General features: G+C 41.3%; 1 long non-coding RNA gene across 1 annotated transcript; it reads right to left on the bottom strand.

Moving 5' to 3' along the window:
• Nucleotides 1-13,504: 13,504 nt before the first annotated feature.
• Nucleotides 13,505-16,312, bottom strand: LOC124268267. Its single transcript, XR_006896252.1, has 3 exons — nucleotides 16,043-16,312; nucleotides 14,322-14,379; nucleotides 13,505-13,708 (listed from the first exon to the last, which is right to left on the bottom strand). It is a non-coding gene; the product is annotated as an uncharacterized LOC124268267 (long non-coding RNA).
• Nucleotides 16,313-24,032: the final 7,720 nt, after the last annotated feature.

The raw sequence follows: 24,032 nt of genomic DNA, 5'->3' as shown, positions 1-24,032 counted from the left end.
CAAAAAAGAAACTTCACATTCTTCTTCAGGGCACTATAAAAGAACAAGAGATGGTAAGATGGTTAAATTGTTATTATTTCATTGCTGAGATCTGTGTGATGTACTCGATACACTGACAGTGCCATAATCAGTTCCATTAGGCTACACCGCCGTTCCAAAACATGGGTATACAGAATGTCAAGTCACAAGAATAAAAATGCGAAATTTCTCAGTTCAATATCGTGTATGGCCGCCCCGCGCATTCACCACTGCCAAACACCGTCTCCTCATCGACTGCCTGATGCTTGTGAACACGTGGTTGGGGATTCTGCGCCATTGCTCTTGCAAGGCAGCGCCAAGTTCCTGCAAATTCTCAGGTTGGTTCCTAAGACCACGAAGCCTTCTCCCAAGTGCATTCCTAACATGCTCTATTGGATTAAGGTCAGGGGACCTCGATGGCCAGTCCATGACGTTGATTCCAGCGTTTTGAAGGAAATTTCGTGTCAACATCGCGGTATGCGGCCGAGCATTATCATGCTGGAACTGTAGACCTGGGCCATGAGCCGCCATGAAAGGAACGAGTTCAGGGGTGAGCACCTGGTCGCGGTAAAGCAGCAGCTGTGAGGTTTCCACGGATGACCAGAAGTCGGGAACGGTTGTTCCCACAGAAAGCACCCCACACCATGCAACTTCCGCCCCCGAATCTGTCGACTTCCTGTACGCAACATTGGGCATACCGTTCACGACGTCGTCTCCAGACTCTATGCCTGCCGTCCGCGAATCTGAGGGTAAACATGGATACATGGCTAAAGACGACTCGATTCCAGTCTCTCTGGGTCCATCGGAGGTGACGTTGGGCCCACAGCAGACGTTGCCGTTGATGAAACAGCGTCAATATTGGCCCACGATATGGACGTCGAGAATGGAGATTGGCAGCCCGCAACCGATTTCGAATGGTCTCTGAGGACAGTCGACCTCTAAACATCTCAGCCCTGGTTCGTGTAGCCGGCAGAAATCTGTCGCGTAGGTGACGTAGGACGATTTGACGGTCTTCTGCTCGTGACGTCACACGTGGACGACCCGACCTTGGGCGATCGGAAGTGGTGCCAGTTTGTTGTAGACGACCTCGCAAGTCATACACAGTACGACGGCTGCATCCCATTGCTCTTGCGACGTCAATAACTGATCTTCCCGCTTGCAACATGCCAACGGCACGTTCACGTTGCACATTTGACAATCGTGGCATTTCAAGTACCGTTAGAACTGTGGTTTAAAAGTGTTTTTTCAATTCTTGAGGCCAATGCAAACACGTGCATATGAAGAAAACTTCGATGCGAAGATCACGTGATCGACTGCACGTGCAAAACCTGATTTGGCACTAACGTCATTTGCACGACGAATGGATGGGTTTGAGTGGGTTTTGCTAACGTTTTTCTAGAGTCGTAAGATAGGGATCCCATTTCGGATACATAGATGTATCATCAGAGAAAAATTATTCATTATTTTTCAAATTACATTTTGTGAAGTTTCTTTTTTGACTTAGTATATATTTGAATTGACATCAGCATTTATCAAGGACATAACCACTGATCATATACATTCCGCATTGCATTTATCTGTAAGCCTGATACAAAAGTTGTGTGCTTCACTCGTCAAGAACTTGAGGTATACCCTTTCGAAGTCTAGCCATTATGACCTAATATCTGACATTAAACAAAAGAATGTAATGAGATTATTACAACAGTTTACACATAAGAAAGGCAAGATTTATGGATGTCAACTTCTTTATTCCACTTCTAAATGCCCTTCAAAGATTTGAGTTAACACATACTTTACGGCCTTTATCTAACCCATTGGCGAGGTCGTTATCGGCAATCGTGACCCTACCCTGAACTACCAGAAATGTATGTGTATATTGAAAGCTTTCAATAACCAAATGCCGACTGATTTTCATGATGTCAACTCGACGCAGGAATCTTTCGTTGGTGAGAAATATTAATCTCTTGAACACAAGTACATTGTTGTCAACTGTCTGTGCTATACATGACTTTTGGCATGTCGCAAAACCACATGCCCCTGTATGTAGCCGCTATGAATTTGATTGCATTTCTTTATGGTTTTGAGCAATTAATTAGTGACCTTTGCTCTGTATCACTAAAATTATTTACTTGAGCATATTCCAGTTTCGGTTTCAAGAAATAGCAACAATTTCTCTGACAAACAAAACTGCAATCCTGATATTCTGGGCATGTCTGTCGGATGAAAGGGAAGTAGAATAACAGGCGAATGTCATAGAAGATTGTATGAGGTCACATATTAGTGGGGCGTTTGGGTAGCCAAGCGGTTAAAGCATTCACTTGTCACGCCGAAGACCCGGGTTCGATTCCCCACATGGGTACAATGTGTGAAGCCCATTTCTGGTGTCCCCCCGAGATGTACATGGAATATTTCTAAAAGCGGCGTAAAACCAAACTCATTATTCACTCACTCATATATAAGTGAGGTAGGGGACCGTTCATAATTTATGTCTAGTGGGGTGATGATGATTTTTATGGAGGAGAAGCATGTATAATGTGAAAGACCCCCAAAAAAAAAAATAGGTACAAAGTAAGTGACCCCATCCTGCATGTCATGTACAATATTGCTTCCCCTCCCGTAAAATCATCTCTTTCACACACACCCCAACCCACCTCTCCAACCCCCACCTCTCCCAACCCCACCTCTCCACCCAGTGATCATGCAGTACAGGGTTAGAATTGTTTTTCAGCGACCAATGTTTGTCGTAAGGGGCGACTAACGGAATCGGGTTGTCAGGCGCGCTGACTTGGTTCATAGGGAAGTTCACGTGTCCTCCCACATTTAGCTGACGTGTGTTGTGACCTTAAATGTAGAATGGGCTTAAGTGTTCAATAATCATGAATATTCAGCAGTGGGCGGAGCTTATGTGTTCGTATCCCACTTGTTATGTGTAACTCTTTAGTGTGTATCATTAGATATTACTAAAACCGAGGCCTGCATATTTTTATGAACGTTATATTTGAAGCAAAATGTTTATATAAATATTATGTGTAGGAGAATGTCCGAAAACTCGCGATTAGTTCCCACGGGAAGCAGGTTCGAGGCCGTAGGCTTTCGCCTACTTAAAACAAAGTTTGACTACTTGTTCGTGCGCATCTAATGTTTATGTTACTATCAAATGCTTGCCATGGTCTGGAAACGTGTGTACACCTCGCCTGAACGCAGCTTAACACGAACAAAACTAGGGGAGTGTTAATCGCGTGAAAATTGATAACGGCACGTGCATCATTCATTTTTGCTTGAACTGTTGGTTTGTTGGGTTCATAATGGAAACCTCTGATTCCGATATGGACATCTTTATTACGCAAAACATTTTTTCTCGAAATTCAAAAGTTGTAATCAATTCTGACTTTGAAGATTTACTTAATACCACTATTTCAGAACCAAAAGACACCCCACGTTTTGATTTAAATGTTGACATTCCTCTGGTTCAGATGATTATTTGTTTGAAGCAGGTCAGGCTATTGAAGAAAACTTATACAATAATGAATTGTCTAACAAACGTAAACCATCTAGGCCCCTTCTACAGAAGCAACTGCAGCCATTGATTCCGGAAATAGTTAATGCTGCAAATAGATTCCGTTTTGCCAAACCGTTGACAGATTCTGACTTCAGTAAGTTATGTAATTAATGTTATTCTACAAATACTGAAAACAAAAGTATGTGGGCTCACTCTCCTACCCAGAGTTCCATGCGGCAAGCCAGCATAGTACCTCTGCCACAGGCCAGAAAAATGTGACGATTCGTCACATCTTGCAATGTCCATTCAATATAATGTACAGATTTCTTTTACTCTTATATTTTTGAGGAGTCTACACATCTAACTAAACATCTTTAATAGAATGGTTTAGTTTCACTGAGAAAATATCCAAAAACATGTAACACTATTTCGATTTGCGTATCGATCCTTTGTTTACATAGGTTGTACGGCTCCACCTGCTGTCATCGAAGCTGATGGAGAGCAAACGATGCAGCCAGTTTGATATCTAAATATGTACTGTCATAGACCTTACTGTCGCAGTTGTGGAAGAATATATATGTAACAATGTAAAACATTATGAAGAGAGTGCCGAAAAGCTTTCGTGAGTCCAGTCTCTTCTTATTTTGAATATGCGCGTTTGATTACAAACAAGAGAAAAGTCCGGTCACGTGATATGCAAATTAGCCTGTGGCAGTGATGTTATGTTAGTCATCGCTGTGCCGGAGTGTGTATGTGGGCTGTCAGACTCTATCAGGCATGGGTAGAACGAGAGGAAAGCAAGATAAGGGCCTAGTGGTTTTGACTTAAATTCAAACATTTTAGAAATAGCAGTGAATGAAGGTGAATTGAACAAAACATTAATGTATTTTTTGAAGGAGGTCAGGAATCGGAAGGGTCAAGAATATCGGGACAAAACACTGTATGAGGTTTTTTGCCTCACTTCAATACTTTATTCGTCGGAATGGAATTCAAATAAACTTTTACGAATCTCCCTTATTCTACGGACTTAGAACTGTTTTGGAAGCCAAAATGAAATCTCTAGCGCGACAGGGAATTGGGATTGATAAGAGACAGGCTGCTGTGATAAGTGTTGGACAGGAGGATGTTGTTGTGGAAAAAGCGAATTTTAGGTGAGGACACCCCTCAAAAACTCCTAGACACTCTAGTGTATCTGATTGGTTTGAACTGTGCATTAAGAGCTAGGGATGAACACAGAAATCTAAGGGTGGGACCGAATTCACCGTTCTTCCTGACCGACACCGAAGATGGGTGTAAAACTCTTAGGCACACAGAGGATGTTTCCAAAACAAACAGGAGGAATAAAACACAGGCGCATGCTAAAGAAATGTCAATAAGCATATCCGTCAAAAGAGAGCGACCTGAGAGATACCTAATTCGTCTCTACCAAAAGTACATGTCACTTCGGTGAGTAATAAATAGTATTACTATCATAATATTACATGTGAATATTTTAGTTTGATTTGATAATGTTGTTTAAAAATACTTGATTTTGGTCTCGCTCGCTGCTTAGACCTGACTGGTTATCAACGTACGTTAAACCCAATCTCACTCTCACTCTCACTGATATTTGGTATACACAAGAAGGCATGACATGTGCGACTGTCAGAAATAATTAATTCTATTTTTGTCTTGGTTTATAATATTGGAATTACTGTTACAATGTAGTGGCATTATTGCAAATTGTCACTGAATGGGCAAGATATCTATATTACAAATTCTTATTTCTCTTTTACGCCTAGAGATGGCAAGTGTTCTGCTTTCTACCTCCGACCACTTAGGTTTGTGAAAGATAACACGTGGTTTGCTGACTGTCCTATTGGTAAACATCCTTTGAGAGGAACAGTCGGGCGAATATACAAACTTGCTGGGTTTGCAGGATTCTACTCCAACTACTCTCTGAGAGCAACAACAGCTACACGTCTCTACGACGCCGGTGTAGACAAACAGCTTATTGCAGAGAGGATGGGGCATAAATAGTAGCCATTAGGAGTTACAAGGTGTGTATACAGTTATTCTTTATCATAAACTCGCCCCCAAAAGACGTTTTACATCAGTAGGTTTTTGGGCGAAATATAATGTAACTACTTTAAATATAATTTGTCGGCACAGATGTTCCACATTTCAACTTTTTGGGCCACGTCCTTGTGCATATCGATTTGTAAACAGCAATTCGTCTGCCTAAGATTATTTTATTCAAGCTGTCGCCTAAATTTCAGATAGTAGGCTTTGCCTATATATTTACCAGAAGGTCCTTAATATAAGATCATGATATGCTTCTGTGAATAATGTTCACGTTTTCCTAACGCAGAGAACATCATCTGAGATGGAGGCCCGGGTTAATGACATAATACAGAGGAAACGCCCATCTGTCACAGCTGCAGCTACAGCCACATCCACATCCACATCCACGACATCGTCGCCCACGTTCTCGGTCTCCGCCCCTCCATCCGCAACTTAAACCGGCCCTGAACATGCCAATGTAGTCCAAGATGGAACTTCTTCCCCGCGAGATCTTCAACTAGTTTTGAAAGATGTTGTGACTCTGTCTCAAATTTTTAATTAAAATATAATGTTATTTGTGTTCTTATTGATATGTGTTATTTTTCCAAACCACTGTCATAATGTTTGCGTTTAACAACCAACTGAATGAGGAAGTGTTGAAAACGGTTAGATCCCATTTTCAACCGACCAAAAGCTGGTTACTTAATGACGTCATGCTGTCTCTATCTGCTGTATTTCTGCGATCAGTTTTGGTAACATGAGAACGTTGCATACTATGGAACAGAGACAGCTCGCCTTACTATGAGAGGGTACACATGACTATGGGAGAGTAGAATTTAGTTACAAACTATGGGAACCTTTCCCTTAGTTTGTTTATAAACTAATAGCTTTTGCAGTTAACATGAAAATTTACCCTTTTGCGACTAACATCCACATAACTTAGTTTTAACAAGGAATATCTTTCAGTTTTCCATAAAAGTAGGCACTTAATGAATTTGTATTTAAAGCAATAAGTTTCTGTCGTAATAGATCTTTATCAAATATTCCTATGATAAAATGTCAACTGGGAATACGCGTAGTCCAACAGTATCTTCGACATATTTGGTGTCGTTGATGCTATGTAAAGCATGGAGCTGTTACTGGTGAATAAACATTATGCCGATGTAATTAATACATAGTACCAACTTTTCATGCATACAGCGCCAACTAACCGTATATTTGATCTTCAAATGATATAGCTGAATTAGTAAAACATACTTTTGGTAAAATACCTATATTTTCCAAAATTTACCTCATATTTTTCTCATCAAATGCACTTTCTATTAAAATTGACCTTACAAAAATATTTTTGCGATGAGTATATACATAATATTATTGTCCACAATTATAAATCATGATCTGAGCATTCCAAAACTACTATTTTGATGAAAATCGGTCAATCTAAACCAGAGTTATTAAATTAAACCATCCAGTTATCGGTTGAAATATTACCAATACTGAAATGACATGTTGCACCTTAAAAGGGCCCCTGCACGGTAGTCACGCATGGGAGCTGATGACAAGCGTCTTTTAATCAAAGCTAAATCATTCCTAAATGTGACGGTCGCCAGAACTGCACCACATTTTCACCAGTGTATGAAATAAGCCAAAAACACAGCCAGACATCCGGGCTGGTAACTTCAAAATGTTACCAGCCCAAAATGGATTTATCAAGACCAGACAATTCAAAGAAAGTACTATAGTTACAAAGAAAAATTCAATTAACCTAAGACATGTATTTACTCCGCGCATCGATAGGTGTCTGTTTGAGTATGTCAACGCAGTTCAATGTTCAAACAGTAATTGTCCAGTCTAAATGTAACGCTCAGTTTGAAAAATAGATTTTAAGACATGGTGAATTTACTCAGATTTATGGAAAATGTTATCTAATCTTTTTACCAGACCATCGGGCTGGCCAGCTGTATATTTAGACCATCCGACAGAAATCTAGCCCGTCTCGGGCCATATTTCATACTCTGTTTTCACCCTTTTGGGGGGTCTGGCTTCTAGACCTAACTGGGATACGATGACATTTCAGCGAGCCTGATCACCGGATCCCGTTAGTCGCCTCGTACAAGCATGGGTTGCTGAAGACCAATTCTAACCCGAATCTTCATGGGTCTGTTGTGTGGAAGATATGTATTTTGAAACATAACAAGCGTAAGTCTGGTATTGAAGGAGCGGAGTGTGTTTTACGCTTTAAACAGTATTTCATTTGAATCAAGACATGACATCTAAATGTCGTAGCCCGGTCGAAATAAGGTCGTGGACGAGTTGAATTTGGTGACACTCATGAGGATGGTCCGAAATTCTTCTGTTACCCTTCTCCACCGGGCCCTGAATTTTCATTCCAACGTAAACAAATACAACGTTTTCTTCTCTCAGTGTAAAAATAATTATATACTCTGATGTGATAAAAACATATTCTTACAATTGTACTCATAAAAAATAACAGGTACATCATGCTTTTTCAAGACTCGCCAAGTGATCTAAATATGAATTTTTCAACCATTGAATAAAACTTTTTTACTGAGTTTTCTATTCCGCCCGCCCACTCTCTTTCTGGGTGAGGATGGAGATAAGTACCACAGAAAAACTACTGACAGCCTTAGCCCAGGTGAGTTGCTGGCGCACCAGGGTCAGTGTCGTCGATGCAATAAACCAGTCCAATGAACTTAGTAGAACGATCCTATAAATACAGCATTACGTTATTGCCATAATGTCTATGACGCTAGTATGCAAATAAAGATTTTCAGGAGGTTAATACCTGTTTATATGGACCTATATTGACAGAGGAATTAGCAAGTTGCATTCTTCATTATGTACTAATCCTCATTGTTACTCATCATCAGCATCGCATTGCATATTGATTGTTAGCAACACTATCAAGTCTCATTAATTACTGTTATTCATATAATGACATATAAGTCCATAATCGATTATCCCCTGGTCTGCGTCGGTAATAACGCACATCAGTCACGTGTCCCGGGCAACATGGTCGACTCTACATTTCTATATACAAGTATGTGTCTGCATTTGTACCGGGATTTCCTATCAATTAAAGCCCATGCGAAATTAAGTCCAAGGGCCCAAAATTGGGCCTAATATTTGAAAGGTGTTGTTCGTTTAAGACTTTTGATCTTGTAAGATATAATAGAAGTTTCTTGTGACCTTAAAACCAGAAAACATTTTGAGTTCTTGAAAACTTATCCTTTTATGGTTACAGTTCTGTGTTCTTTTAAACGAATTAAACATTAAAGGTCAGTAAATAATTATTGTTTGCATGTGTTTTCCATTCAATATGTGCAATTCCAGAATTTAAGACCTGGGCTTAAGTATGGTTTTATAATTTGAATACCAAAGGGGTTATTTTTCATTATTAACGGGGGCTTAAATACGTGATTTCCCGGTTCTGTCAGTCAGCTTGGTATTCCGGGTGATGGTGTACGATGGACCGCGAGCAGGATGTGCTCATCAGCTCTACTCACGTCATATCCGCTCATCATTGTTTGTGTTGCCTGTTCGGATATTCTGCTGGTTGTGTATTTGTTTTATGTTTACATGTTGAGTATTAAACGTTCGGGAACAGTCGATGTCGATGTTGTCTTTGTTTCTCACAAGAGCTGGTTGGCCTGTAATTTATGAGCCGTCCACATGCAAAAAATACAAAAATGAATATTAAAAAGAGTACATCGGGATACCTTCTGCTGATTCAAAATCTTTGACGAGGGCGAGACAAAGACCACGGGCTGCATGGAGACAACCGAAGTCAGTGACATGTGAATCAGACCAGATAATCGAGGGATTGACATCATGAACATCGAACACCTGACACTAGGTATTTCTGAGAATAGCAACAACTGATTTCACTAAAGGAATCCCTGGAAAGACGCTTTCTACCATTTAAGGAACCCTACGAGCGACAGTATTTTGCAGTATTACGGCAGGGGATTCCAAACACGGGCATTGAGCATTGTCTCTATGTGGGGAATCGAATCCGGGTCTTCGGAGTGAGCTTTATCCCTAGCCCACCACACCGACCAACACTAGGATGACGTCACTACAGCTTAAAGAGAATTATGTTTAACCCAGACCTACATTCGATCATCAAAACCAATACTAGATGTGAAGGTTCAAGAATATCATTCGGTTGATGGAAAGCGATAAATTTAAAATTATACATTCACCAAGATTTCCGTATAAAGTTAACGTTTATCGCCAATTTTTATAGTTTAGTATTCCAGCATTAACGGCGGGCTGTAAGTAAGTCTGGATCAGGCAATGCAGTGATTGACATCAGGATCGATCTTCGCAAATGGATTGAGTGAGTTTAGTTTTACGTCGCCAAAATTCCAGCAATATCACGGCGTGGGGACACCAGAATGGGCTTCACACATTGTACCCATGTGGGGAATCGAACCCGGGTCTTCAGCGTGACGAGCGAAAGTTTTAACCTCTAGGCTACCCCACCGCCCTCGCAAATGGAATACTTTTACATGTATCAACCAAGTCAGTGGACCATACCACCCGATCACTGCTTAAGTCAAGCATTGTTGCTGAAGACCAGTTATGATCCGAATCTTTATGTTTGGTTGTTATCATAAACAATAGTATGTGTATAACTCACAGCAGGAGTATAATGACGGCGATAATGACAGAGGGTGTTGCTATGTAATCCAGAGCGTCTTGTAGCCAATCAGGGAGGTTTCCCACACGTGAGGCGATGACGTCAATAACATGCCGCTCCAGCTGAAACGGACCGCAGTCATTTGAAGTCTGAAAAGTGAGTAAGTGAGGCTTTTGGGTTTAACGCCGCCTTGAACAGTTTTCAAATGATATCACGGTGTGTGTGCTTTGTGTGGGAGGGAAGCCCGAAGTTGGCAGGTCTAAGACATTCACCGCTTTGAGGACCCAAGAGGTCGAGCAACATGCTTGCGGCGAACTGGATTTTGAAGTGCATACAAAAATCCCACTACACCTTATATAGTGTATAAAAATCATAGAATTCAAACGCTTGCCAAGTGTTCTTGCGTATCTGTCTGTGTAAATTATGTACATCTTATCATGCATGCTTGCCAAATTGGCATTAAGTTCGGATCCGAGTTACCGTTGTCATACGTTCAGGGTGTGTATCTTTCAATGAGCCGGTGATCAAGTTAATTTCGGATTTCGTCGGTATCCGAAATATTGAGCAAGGGTTCTGAGCAAGGTGCCGAGTACCGATACCTGGGATCCGAAGTTACAGATTTTGACATCCTGAAGGAAGTGGATCCGATCGATGTTGAATCCCGCACCCCTCTGGCCGATGGATCCGATCTTAAAGGCGGTTTGCTGCCCATTTCCCAGTTTTCAAGGTTCAGAACGCGTGATTTTTATGAAGAAAAAAACTACACGGCCTGGTGTGAGGAAAAACTGCTATGACGTCATCTATATATATATATATATATATATATATATATATATATTATCATATATTTTTCTCTGGTGATAAGGTTTATTACACTCCCAACATGAAACTAATGTAAAGATGCTGATGTTACCTTGAAAAATATTACTTCATACCTTGGCGAACCACTGAGTGAAAAATTCATACGTAGAGTCGATCCACCTCAAAATCTACAACCATTTCGGCCAAGCGGTGGTTGCAGATTTAGCAGTAAATATTATGTCATGCTGGAAACTATTCAAATTATTATGGATACGGTGTGTATTTCTACTTCAATGAGTTGTGCGTGCATCTGTATAATTCAATGGCCCCCGCCGTTTCTGAACCGAATTTAGGGTCGATCCAATCGATTTCTGAACACCGGAAAAGTCACAATGTATTTTTTGGCAGATTTGTTGTTATGTTTTCGTCTTCATTTGAAAAAGATGGGGTTTTTGTTTATATTTTCATGTAGAACATGTGGAATTGTGAACATCCAGCATAAATCTTCCCCGGTCAGCTCAGGCGAAATTCACCGTTCGGATCCCATCAGGTGCACCAATAACCAGCAATCATGGGTTCGAATCTCGGTTCGCCTTGAATGTGATTCGATGTTTGAATGTGTTCCGAGTCGGTGAGGCTTTTTGGCTGATAATCCTAGAGCACACAAGTAATTTACATGGTCCCTAATGTGGTAGTTCCCTAAATGTAGTCTATGACGACGTCCCCACGGACACTCAAGAACACTAAATGGCAAGTAACTAAACGTTCTCTATGACGGCGTATCCCAGGGGGAAGAGAGCGAAGAAGTGGAATAAACATGAGTGAGCGAGTGAGTTTAGTTTTACGCCGCACTCAGCAATAATTCAGCTACAGGGCAGCGGTCTGTGAATAATCGAGTCTGGACCAACAGACAATCCAGTGATCATCAGCATGTGCATCGATCTACGCAATTGGGATACGATGACATTTGTCAAACAAATCAGAGAGCCTGACCACCTGATCCCCGTTGGAGCGAAACAAGACATTTGTCCTTCACTGCATGAAGACCAATTCTAACCCGGATCTTCACGGATTAGAAAACCTTTCTTGGCGCCACGTGGGAGCAATGACATCCTGGAAGTAGAAGAGGATAGCAAGTTTGACCACGCCCACCAGTGCCAGGAATGGACAGAAGTAGAGACAGGCCAGAGCGTGACCACCAGAAACTACGTCCATCTCGCAGTACTGTGAACAAAGAGCCAACACACGTGTGGGTGAGACGTGCTGTGCAGAATGTGGATAAAAGGGTGTCCTCATGAATGAGTGGGTTTAGTCTTAGGCCGCTTTCAGCATTATTCCAGCAATATCCGGGCAGGAAACACCAAATATATATGTGGGGAATCGAACCCGGGTCTTTGGCGTGACAAGCGAACGCTTTACCCACTAGGCTATCCCACTGCCCTGTACTGATATGTGGTTGATAGCGTGTGTCCTTGAACTGAAGAGAAATGAGGTTAAAAAGGTGTCATCACTGGCATAGTAGTGTACTCACAAGTGGAAGAAATTGTTTTAACTTAAAGAATTCAATTTATTTAGACGGTGTCCTAGGGTTGCATAGACCTGTGTCAGTTCCCATGTTATACGCATGTGGTTGGACGGATGTCCAAAATGCATAGTGATATGCACGTGTGTAAGTGAGAGGATGTCCACATGTGGGATAGACGGTGTCAGGTGTTCATCAGACATTTGGTTAATAGGGTGTTCTAATAGGCAAAGTGTTGTCCACGTGTGTTGAGACGATGTCCCAGCAAAGTACACACACGTGGGTGAGACGATGTCCTGGCATAGTACACATATGTGGGCGAGACGATTTCCTAGCATAGTTCACATGAGGGTGAGACGATGTCCTAGCATAGTTCACATGAGGGTGAGACGATGTCCTGGCATAGTTCACATGAGGGGGAGACGATGTCCTTGCATAGTACACATGAGGGTGAGACGATGTCCGAGCACAGTACACATATGTGGGCGAGACGATGTCCTGGCATAGTACACATATGTGGGCGAGACGATGTCCGAGCATAGTTCACATGTGGGCGTGACGATGTCCTGGCATAGTACACATATGTGGGTGAGACGATGTCCGAGCATAATTCACATGAGGGTGAGACGATGTCCGAGCACAGTACACATATTCTACTGGAATAAAGTAACTGTGCATTATTTGATGTTACGCCATTTTTAATGCAAAAAGATTACAACATGATTTGTGGTGTTTTCCTAAATCACTGTTTAACTGGATAATATCGAAATTTGTATGATTTAACACTAGATATGGTCACACGCTCTTGGAGAGTTGTGTTGTCAAAAGTCAGTTCACAAATTCAGTATAGTGTGTGTCCACCATTGGCGTTGATGCAGGCTTGGTAACGACAACACACAGCGATTGAAGAAAGCTTGGGTAATGTTGTTCCATGTCTGAACCAACGCTTGTCCCAATTCAGATAACGTCAATGGCTGATTCTGGGCTTGACGTAAACGTCCTTCCATTTCTTGTGGCCAACTGAGTCAGCGAGTCTGACCAATCGTAAGTCGACTCTAACGAGCATGGGTTGATTCTAGTGTGGACAGAGCTGGCAAGTCAACCAATGGCAAACGAGTTAATGGAACAGGGCAATCCTATGTCGACTGCAACAACGAATCTATAAATAGAAAAGGCATATTACTGCACATATCCACAAAACAGTAATTCACGTTTCACCCGGGTTGTGAGCGAGTGAGTTGGGTTTTTCGCCGCTTTTAGCAATATTCTAGCAATATCACGGCGGGGACACCAGAAATGGGCTTCACACATTGCACCCATGTGGAGAATCGAACCCGGGCAATCGGCTGGCTCCAGTATAGGGGTCAGGGTTTCAAGGTGAAGTACTGTTTTTTACAGCTCGGCATCGTGAACATTTCCCCAAATTGCAACAAATGGCTGCTGTCTTAAAACTCACAACCTTGAGTGAGTGAGTTTAGTTTTGCGTCACTTTGAAACGTATTCCAGCAATATCACGGCAATATGGTGGGGGACACCAGCAATGGGATTCACACATTGTACCCATGTCGGGAATCGAACCCAGGTCTTTGGCGTGACGACCGAAAGCTTTAACCACTAGGCCTCCCACACGCCCCTGTGCAAGTCTTTAAGCGTCATCTATCTTCAATAATCTAGTACAATATGGTTATGTTCCATATCTGGTCTTTCCGTGGATTTTAGTATACATTTGATTAACGTGGGCAATTGACCGAACTTTAAACTTGTTGTATTACCTTAACCTGGGTTAACACATGGACAATTCAGCTGTTCAGCCAGGGAAACTTCAATCACCTGCGTAAGAAAAGAGTCAACGACGATTATTTGTACGATTTTAAAAGGTAGGTGGGTTACAAAAAATGATTTTAAAGTACATCCTTTTGTGGATCGTTAACTATCAGTCAAAGAATAATGGAAATCCTCGAAATAAACATTATGCGTCAATAAATAATTCTGCACCCAGGGGCAATAATATCCAGGGACCCTATCCACAATGCGTTTGTAGCTTTCCGTCATTCGTATACCAATGGTGTAGTATAGAGCTACGACATGTCGTAACGTTACGAAGGCTTTGTGGATCGGAATATACACAATCAAATGCACAGATGTCATGCCAAACTTGTAAATTTCTTTTCATTTATTTCAGATTTGCCCTGCATTATTTAAGCAGTCTCACATTAAAAGGCCATTTTGTTATTGTATTATAAGCATTTCATAGTAACACTGAGACCAACGTTGAAGCACAACATTAAAACTGTTAGAAATAGCTTGCTATCAGGTTTTACATTTGCATTTTCAGACCTAGTTTACTGAACTATAATTTGTACCTATAGCCTTTCACTTTGCATCAAATCGTGATTTCACAGGATACAGGTAAAACAAATCAAAGGGCGTGAATCATGCCTGCAAGTCCTTCTTTCATGCTCAGACCGCCTCCGTGGTGTAGTGGTTAGAGCGTCCGCCCGGAGTGCGAAGGTCGCGGGTTCGATCCCCGACCGCGTCATACCAAAAGACGTTAAAATATGGACAAGCTTACCCTTTTCTCGAACACTACCACTTGCATAATATTGACTAATAAGCTACTAACACCTGGATACGGATATGTGTTCAAAATGTGAAAATCTTAACAATAAATAGAATGAGTAACTGTGGTTTATATTTCAAAAAGTAATTGAAAGAAAAACTAAAACATGATCGTTACACAACATTTTGCAGTAAAATAACCATTCCCATATGATTGTGGCTATAACTAAATCTAGTTTCAACAATGTCTTCATTCTCTTGCAGCTATTCAGGTTTACTATTTGGTTTTACCAACACAATTGCTACTATACCCGGGATGATAGCCCCACTTGTAGCTGGGGCTCTCACACCAAACGTAAGTATGGTTGTTTTGTTGTTAAACGCCCGACAATATTCCAGATATGTGTCAAACTGTAAAATATTGTAGCTTGGATCAAACAATACACTGATTCCTATTGGGAACCTATCCCAACATTGACCACAAGGAATACATATGTATTTTCAACCGTGAAGATCCGGGATGGAATTGGTATTCAGCAACCCATGCTTGTCCTTGTTTTGTACAGACCGCCTCCGTGGTGTAGTGGTTAGAGCGTCCGCCCGGAGAGCGGAAGGTCGCGGGTTCGATCCCCGATCGCGTCATACCAAAAAACATTAAAATACGGTACTTGTTGGTCCCTGCCTGGTGCTCGGCATTAATGGGTACAACAAGGAATGTTCGGCTCGGAGTCAGTATAATGTGTCTGAGTGGGGTATTCATGCTTCACTGCGGCATGGTATCTCAGTGGGCTAGCACTATAAAACCAGCTTAAGTCTGGGCTAGTACAAGCAGCCGCACATACACATACACACGCATGCACGTCGTCATATGAGCGAAATATTCTCAAGCACGACGTAAAACCCAATTTAAACTCACCTCTTTCATGCTCAGTACCTTAACGCACGGTTTTCCCATCGGATGCCAGGACTTCAATTGTCTGCATGTTGCACGTGGTCTTTCGCCCGCTCGCCGGCTACAACCGAGTTGTTTAAAGTTGAAGGTATACTGACGTGTCTTTTTCTCTCTGGTACATATAGTCCGTCACAGACCCTGAAACAAAATATATCCAAGAAAGCCAATTCTAGATTACCACGAAATGAAGATCTCTGGGCTTCTTTTCATTGCATTTTCTTACTGTAATTTAGGAACTGTATTTTCTTGTAATGAGCGAGTGAGTGAGTATGGTTTTACGCCGCTTTTAGAAATATTCCAGCAACATCACGGCGGGGGACACCAGAAATGGACTTCACATATTATACCCATGTGGGGAATCGAACCCGCGTCTTCAGCGTGAAGAGTGGACGCTTTAACCACTAGGCTACCCCACCGCCCCTATTTTCTTGTAGAAACTACTTGTTATGGTTATGGTTATGATATTGGTTTGGATGAAAACGTGAAACCTCGAGCCAATTCCTTCGCTTTAGGTTTTTCATCTTTAACCAAACCCTCAGAATCTGCTGTAACTAAAGCATTGCCCACATAATAAATTAGAATCGTTTGAATAGTTAACAGACCAATGTCATGTTCCGCTCCAACGGGGATCGGGTGGTCAGGCTCGTTGACTTGGCTGACACATGTCATCGTATCCCAATTGCCAAAACCGATGCTCATGCTGTTGATCCCTGGATTGCCTGGTCCAGACCCGATTATTTACAAACCGCCGCCTTGGAATATTGCTGAGAGCGGGGTAAAACTAAACTCGCTCACTCAACGCTGATAGCTGTATTGACTCATGTTTTGTTGCGGGGATGGTCTCTGCTGTTTCCTTGCTCCCGTCACACGTAATGGACGATTCCCTCTTCAAGCCATCGTACGGAAAAGGACGAGTAGTTCCGAATGGGCATCGGACTCGAAAAAGCTGGCTTCTGATTGGCCGAATGTGTTGCGCACAAGGCAACAGGGGCATCGGGCAACACAGATCTCGCTGAGCGTCCAGGTCTTAGCACGGATTTTGACGAGCACATTTTACACGAGGTTTCCCGGAGTGATCGTGGTTTTACGGCGATTTTAGCAATCTTCCTGTACTATCACCGCCTTGTTTGTTTGTTGATTAATGCCGCACTCAGCGATATTCCCGGTATATGGCGACGTACACGATAACATATGTTAAATAAATATAAATAAATCGAGTCTGGAGCAGACAATCCAGTGATCAACAGTATGAGCATCGATCTACTCCATTCTGATACGATGGCGTCCACCACCCGATCCCGATAGTCGCCTCTTACGACAAGCATGAGCTGCTGAAGACAAATTCTAACCCAAATGTGGCTGTATGGAGTGAGTGAGTGAGTTTAGCTTTACTCAGCCATATTCCAGCTATATGGCGGCGGTCTGTTACAAGTTACAAATAATCGAGTCTGGCCCAGACAATCCAGTGATCAACAGCATGAGCATCGATCTACGCAGCCGGGATGCGATGACATGTGTCAACCAAGTGAGCGAACCTGACCATTTGATCCCTTACAGGCATGGGTTAATGAAGATCAATTCTAACCCGGATCTTCACGGGTACAAGCATCGACAGACGTACATGCATGTCACTAACTGTGCTTAAACACAGGTTCGTGATGTCAAAAAGACGTATTTACATGAAAAGGCAGTACATGCTCGAAGGTGGTCAGTACAGGGAGATCTTGGTATGAAAATATTGTGGCACCGGAAGGAACTAAAGGTAACAAAAAGGCACCAAAAGGGGGTCGATGTCCTGCGGGTGTGGAAAGGATGGTTGTTGTATTTGGATATTGTGGCACCTGAAGGAAATAATGGTAACAAAAAAGGCACCAAAAGGAGGTCGAGGTACACAGTCGGCGTTATCTTACATTTATCAGTTTCCAGAGTATCGGATACAGAACTGACTGCCGCGGACCTCCCGACTGATCCAGCACGTGGAACCGTTATATACCTGTCTCGTCTCCCGAGTACTGCGCACTGGCATCAACATATCCATACCCACCACATTTCGCTGGTAAATAATTCACTTGGACGCAGCATTCGTTACAAAATCTGTGAAGGCACAACAGCTGATTTCTGTAGATTTGTGTAACGGTGGAAAACAGTGAACGGTGACTTACTATGCAGTTATTCTGTGCTGTATGTTGAAACTGTTAATGGCATATTTAGGGGAGCAGAAATACATACAAACAGGTTAACAGTCACTCGCGGCGCCAGCGACGTGCATATGTATGCTGAGCGCTGACTAACAGAAGCAGCTGCTGAAGCCGGTATGTGGAGATTCGGTACAACTCGGGTGAACCCGGTTTCCCTTTTTCGGCAACCCTCGGGAGCGTTCGGTGAAACGGTCGGAGGCCCAGAGTTCCACCGTGAGGGCAGCATTTCGTTTATGTGTTTCAGTAAGTCACCGTGATCCTAAGTTGAGTCGGTCGGTCGGTTTAAAATAAAGAAAAAAACAATTCTCCCGAACGTGGTCGGGTCGTCAGGATCGGTGTCCAGAAATTACGCGTAGTCGAACTCAAGTCAAGAATGATTGGACAAGTCAAACTTGCCGCAGCTCTGACAAAGAATTGTTTGGGGCTCTTGCTGGGTTTAATTTTTGAGTGTGTAGATACACATTTTTAAATAGGTTAACATTATGTCTGGATGAAATGTCAGTGTTTTGTGACAAACGCGTTTGGAGAATAACATGAACATTTATTAGCGTAGAAATGTATTTACCAACGATGAAGGGTCTGGAGAATGCTACCATCTCAACTGCAGAAAAATTGGTATCAATGTGGAACTTTGGAGATTCGAAAAAGGGTGGGTGAGTGAGTTGGGTTTACGCCGCTTTCTGAGGTTTGCTGTATCAAAGAGTGAGTGAGTATAGTTCTTCGCCGCTTTTAGCCACATTCTAGAAATATCACAGCGGGGAACACCAGAAATGGGCTTCACATATTGTACCCATGTGGGGAATCGACGGGCGAAGGCTTTAACCTTTGGCTACCCCGCCGCCCCTACATAATATCAAGACTTGCAGTCTGTGAAGTTCGTTATGTCGCCCTGAATATCCAGTCAAGCTTGTTTTGGAAGCTTTAACCCCACGGATACCCAACCGCCCCTGTATATTCCAGCAATATCACAGCGGAGAACACCAGAAATTGGCTTCACATATTGTACCCATGTGGGGAATTGATGAGCGAAGGCTTTAACCTTAGGCTACCCCGCCGCCCCTACATAATATCAAGACTTGCAGTCTGTGAAGTTCGTTATGTCGCCCTGAATATCCAGTCAAGCTTGTTTTGGAAGCTTTAACCCCACGGATACCCAACCGCCCCTGTATATTCCAGCAATATCACAGCGGGGAACACCAGAAATTGGCTTCACACATTGTACCCCTGTGAGGAATCGAACCCGGGTCTTCGGCGTGACGAGCGAACGCTTTAACCACAAGGCTACCCAACAGGCCCGCGTGTCTTTGCGAGGATTAAATGATTTAAAAAAAATACATGTATATAAAAAATTGAGATGACCCCCAACTCATAATACTTCACAGTACAATACATGACTGTCATTCATACAGTACATCATGACTGTCATTATTTTTGTACTGTGAAGCATTTCGAGTAGGGGGTCATCTCAAAAACAATATTATTTAAATTTTGATCCTGGCAAAGACACGAGGGCCTGTGGGCTACCCCACCACCCAAGATTGACTACCAACCTAACTTAGGAACATCCATAACACCTTACCTCTGACGATTGGGATATTCCCGACATGGAGTAAACATGGTGTTCGTGGTCCTGGTATGCTGTCCCATAAAGTCAGCCGGAGTACTGTCTCAGCATATCCTTGTCGTTCTGTGAATTAACTTAACATTCTGTCTCCTTCAGCAATGACAAACGTGACTGCGCCTGCTCGTGCATTTCGCACCTTCCAAGCTTGACCCACTTTCAGTTACCAACTGTGTCTCAAAACATGTCGTCTGTCTCACAGTCCCTGAACCACATTGTTGCTGAGCCCTCCAGCCCTTTCTGCAATGTTAAAGCCTTAATATAGCAGTCTCACATCCAGTGTGTGAAATAGTTTCCCAATGTTTGTTAGCCAGTAGGGCCAGCTATACCCGGAAGTTACTAGCCCACAAAATAATTCACTAGTTCGAAATGTGAATGAATAAACTAAACAAACAATTACAAAAAGGTAAAATATCAAAAATAAATAAGAAAACATGAAATTTTGTTTATGCTCAAATAACTTAAAAAGGTTATACATGAATACCCCATACCAAATGAAAATTCACAGGCCAGTCGGGTCAGTGACTGTCGATTTACTGGACTGTTTCTTTACTAGCCACGAGCCTGCGGGCTAGCAGCTATTTCGCACACTGCTCCCATCTCATTGTAGCTCCTTTTCATTTTAACGCCTTTTGGGACGCAATTATTTATTTCTATAAAGATTATATACTGGACAAAATAAGTTAGGGATATTGGTATTTTTATGATTTATATTCGGGTTCGATTCTCTACATGGGCACTAAGTTGAAGCCAATTTCTTGTGTTCCCCGCAGTTATATTGCTGGAATATTGCTAAATGTGGTGTAAAACTAAACTTCTTTAAACTGTTGTAATGATCTCATTAGATTTCTCAGACAGATTTATTTCGTAGAGTGGCCATGAGGCCAAAAGTACAGTGACATTTTTACATCATGTTCTTTGGAGCGCTGGCATGAGAAGTACACTGGCATTTATAAGTATCATAAAACGTTCTGGATTTTGTTTACAAATATTGCTAGGCGTAAAATAACATTTGCATTTTGGGTATTAAGTAAATTTACAAACTTCTGTACGTTGGGATTTACACAATAATATTGTGGTACATACCTGATGCGTAAATCAGAAAAAAACAGGACATTGTAATAGAACATGGTACTCGTCCTGGACAAAACTGACGCAATGAGCGCACATGGCAGAACGGATATCATCTTTGGATCTTCTGTAGGTTTGTACATTCAGTTTACTGATGCCACATCTAAATTTTGTAAGAGATCTGCGGAGTTGAATAGAGGATAATACTTCTAAATATGTTTCATGGACAATGTCATGTTTAAATAGTGAATATGCATACAAATATTTGGAACTTGCAATATCGGATGACCATTCTTGGTAAAAAATATCTCTACAACTGTTTGGTGGATCCATACATGTGCATAACCGTATTAAAATAACAATGTTCTAACTGAGGAGGTCCAGTTAGTATCTCCATTATCATCGAGATTTTTCATCATATTATAGCAACGTTTAGAGTGTCTTGTGGCTGGCTGGCTAAGTAGTCGTAACCAGTCATTCGTCACCACTCGCCCCTTTCCATAACCTCCAAGAAGACCCGTCCCCCTCTCGTTATGTGCGAAAATACGACAAACCAATCAGAACGCGCGTAAATGACTGCGGTGCTTTGATACAAATAATCCTAACTGCTTAAATCGTTTATGGCATTATGTCATTGTTTAAAAAATCAAGCAAAATATATATCGTCATATTGAAAGTACAAAGAACTTAGCTAACAGGATTTGCTGCCTGGTATGAAGTTTTCGATAAGAATCATGCGATTGACGGTGAGAGATTCAAATACACGCACGTGCGTTTGTTGACATTACGGCTCTCATGTTTCCAACTGAGGGTATTTCTGACGATCTTGCGGGCTTGCAATGGAGATTGTACGTGCGATTCCAACAATTTTAGGAAAAGTAATTATAAATCGCTACGAGTTTCAAAATAATAATATTAGACATATATCTGCATGTAACTAATGAACTTTAATCTTTAACATAGGGCATATGTTTCACATCTTTGGGAATACATGTACTTTAATCTGACTCTTTTTTTTAGGTCATTCATATATTTTTCAGCGAATTCATTCAAAATTCCACTTGGGGTATGACAGCAAGGTTACACAGCTTGAGAAATATTTTGAAATCATTTTTGAGTTTCTGCTTTGGGATTTAATGTAGCTTTAATAAATGTTATTTACATATTTAATAAAACAGATCCCATTTGTGATTATCAAACCCTATTTAGAAATATAATTGGAAACATAAGGTGAACATCTGGTAATATTTACGTCAGAATGTAACAAATAAGTTTTTCTCCTTTTATTTGTATCACAAAGGTTTAATTCTTTAAAAACATAAACAGCAATACAATGTATGATTACTTCGGTGATATTAAGTACCATTGGAATCAAACAAGAATAGAGTTATCGTTCCTGTTTAAAGTAGTTCTGATGTTCATGCGCCAATATGAAATCCTTCCAGAGGGGCACGAGTCGCTATTCGGCTTGTCCCGGAATAACACGAGTTGGTCACGAATGGTTACCAGTATGATATAACTCTTGTTTTATAATTGACTTGGAGTGGATATCTTCCACATTCCGCTAAAACAGCTTTATAAGAAGAGCGATAACCAACTCCTAGGACAAATTTGCAAAAAGAGTGGACTTTTTCAATGTTATGAGGATACATTGTTCCCCAAATTTCTGAGCCATAGAGCAAGATTGGTTGAATTTTGCCATAAAAAATCTTAAGGCATGTATCTCGGGGAAGAGATTTAAATCGACATATGTTTTTGATAGGATATAACGCCTTCTCGGCTTGTTTACATAGAACCTCACAAGCTCTTGAAAACAGGTTCCGGCATGAAAACACTATTCCGAGATATTTGTAATAGGAAACAGATTCCAGTCTTTCAGAGCCAATAAACCATTTTTCATTTTTGGAAAGTCCACCACCTTTTTTAAATACAACAATCTTAGTCTTTTCGGTATTAATCGACAGTCCCCAGTTTTGGCAATATGATTTAAGAACATCTATTTTCTTCTGCAAGTTTATGACACTATCTCCAAATATGGCGACGTCGTCTGCAAATAATAAGATAGATAATGCATCTACAGTTTCATCAATGAATGCACCACTGTATTCGCTATTCACAATATCGTTTACGAGTTCCTCTGTATATAGAATAAATAAAAGACCGTATACAACCCTGTCGGACTCCGGCTGTCGACTTAAATACATCTGTCATAGCCTGCTTACTGCATTTCACAGCTGCTCTCACATTCAAATACATATTGCGAAGCAGAGAGGTTATTTTGCCATGTAAATCATTATTCAAAAGAACATACATTAATTTATTCCTATCAGTGTCGAAGGCTTTTTTTTGAAGTCTACAAATATACAGTAAAATTTGCCACGTTTTTTTCTGATGTATTTATGAATTATTGAGATAAGTATGAATATCCGTGAGAATATCTGTCAATTGTACTGTAATTGTTTCGAAAGCCAGCTTGTGACTCAGTAGTTCTTTGGTTGATATCCAGAATTTTATACGCGTATCAAGTACATGTATTGATGTAAAAACTTTATTAATAATATCTAGAAGCGCTATTCCCCTATAATTATTAGGATTATCTCTATTTCCTGTCTTGTGCAATTTCCCCGTATTAAGAATTTCATTGAAAAGAGGTTTATAGAAAGGTGACAATACATGACACGTAGCTTTGCTAGCCTCCGCCGGGATACCATCTTCCCCAGGGGATTTACCGTTTTTCAAGTTATGAACGGATTTTCTAATTTCTTCCTCCGTAATTTCATCACGCAACATATGGTCACAGTCTTTACATTGGTCGCAATTTGTAACATCATGGTTATCGATAAAGTGTTTTGCCTCATCATCAAAGTGGGATTTATGGTCGCTATGTGGGTTGGGCAGTGAACTGAAATATTCAAACCAGTTATCAGCTGATATATTACAACAACTGAGTTTCAATTCGCCGGGTTTCCTTAATAGCCTTCCAAAAGTCTTTACATATATTGCTCTTTGCTGCATCTAAGATTTTCAATATCTGTCTCATAACTCATATGTGGTTGCATAGCTTTTTAAAGTCTCGTTTTGC

The sequence above is a fragment of the Haliotis rubra genome, unplaced genomic scaffold (genome assembly GCF_003918875.1).
Source record: "Haliotis rubra isolate DU_JTF1 unplaced genomic scaffold, ASM391887v1 Scf137, whole genome shotgun sequence".
In the NCBI taxonomy this organism is placed as follows: Eukaryota; Metazoa; Mollusca; class Gastropoda; order Lepetellida; family Haliotidae; genus Haliotis; species Haliotis rubra.
This window is presented reverse-complemented; position numbering and strand designations above follow the sequence as displayed.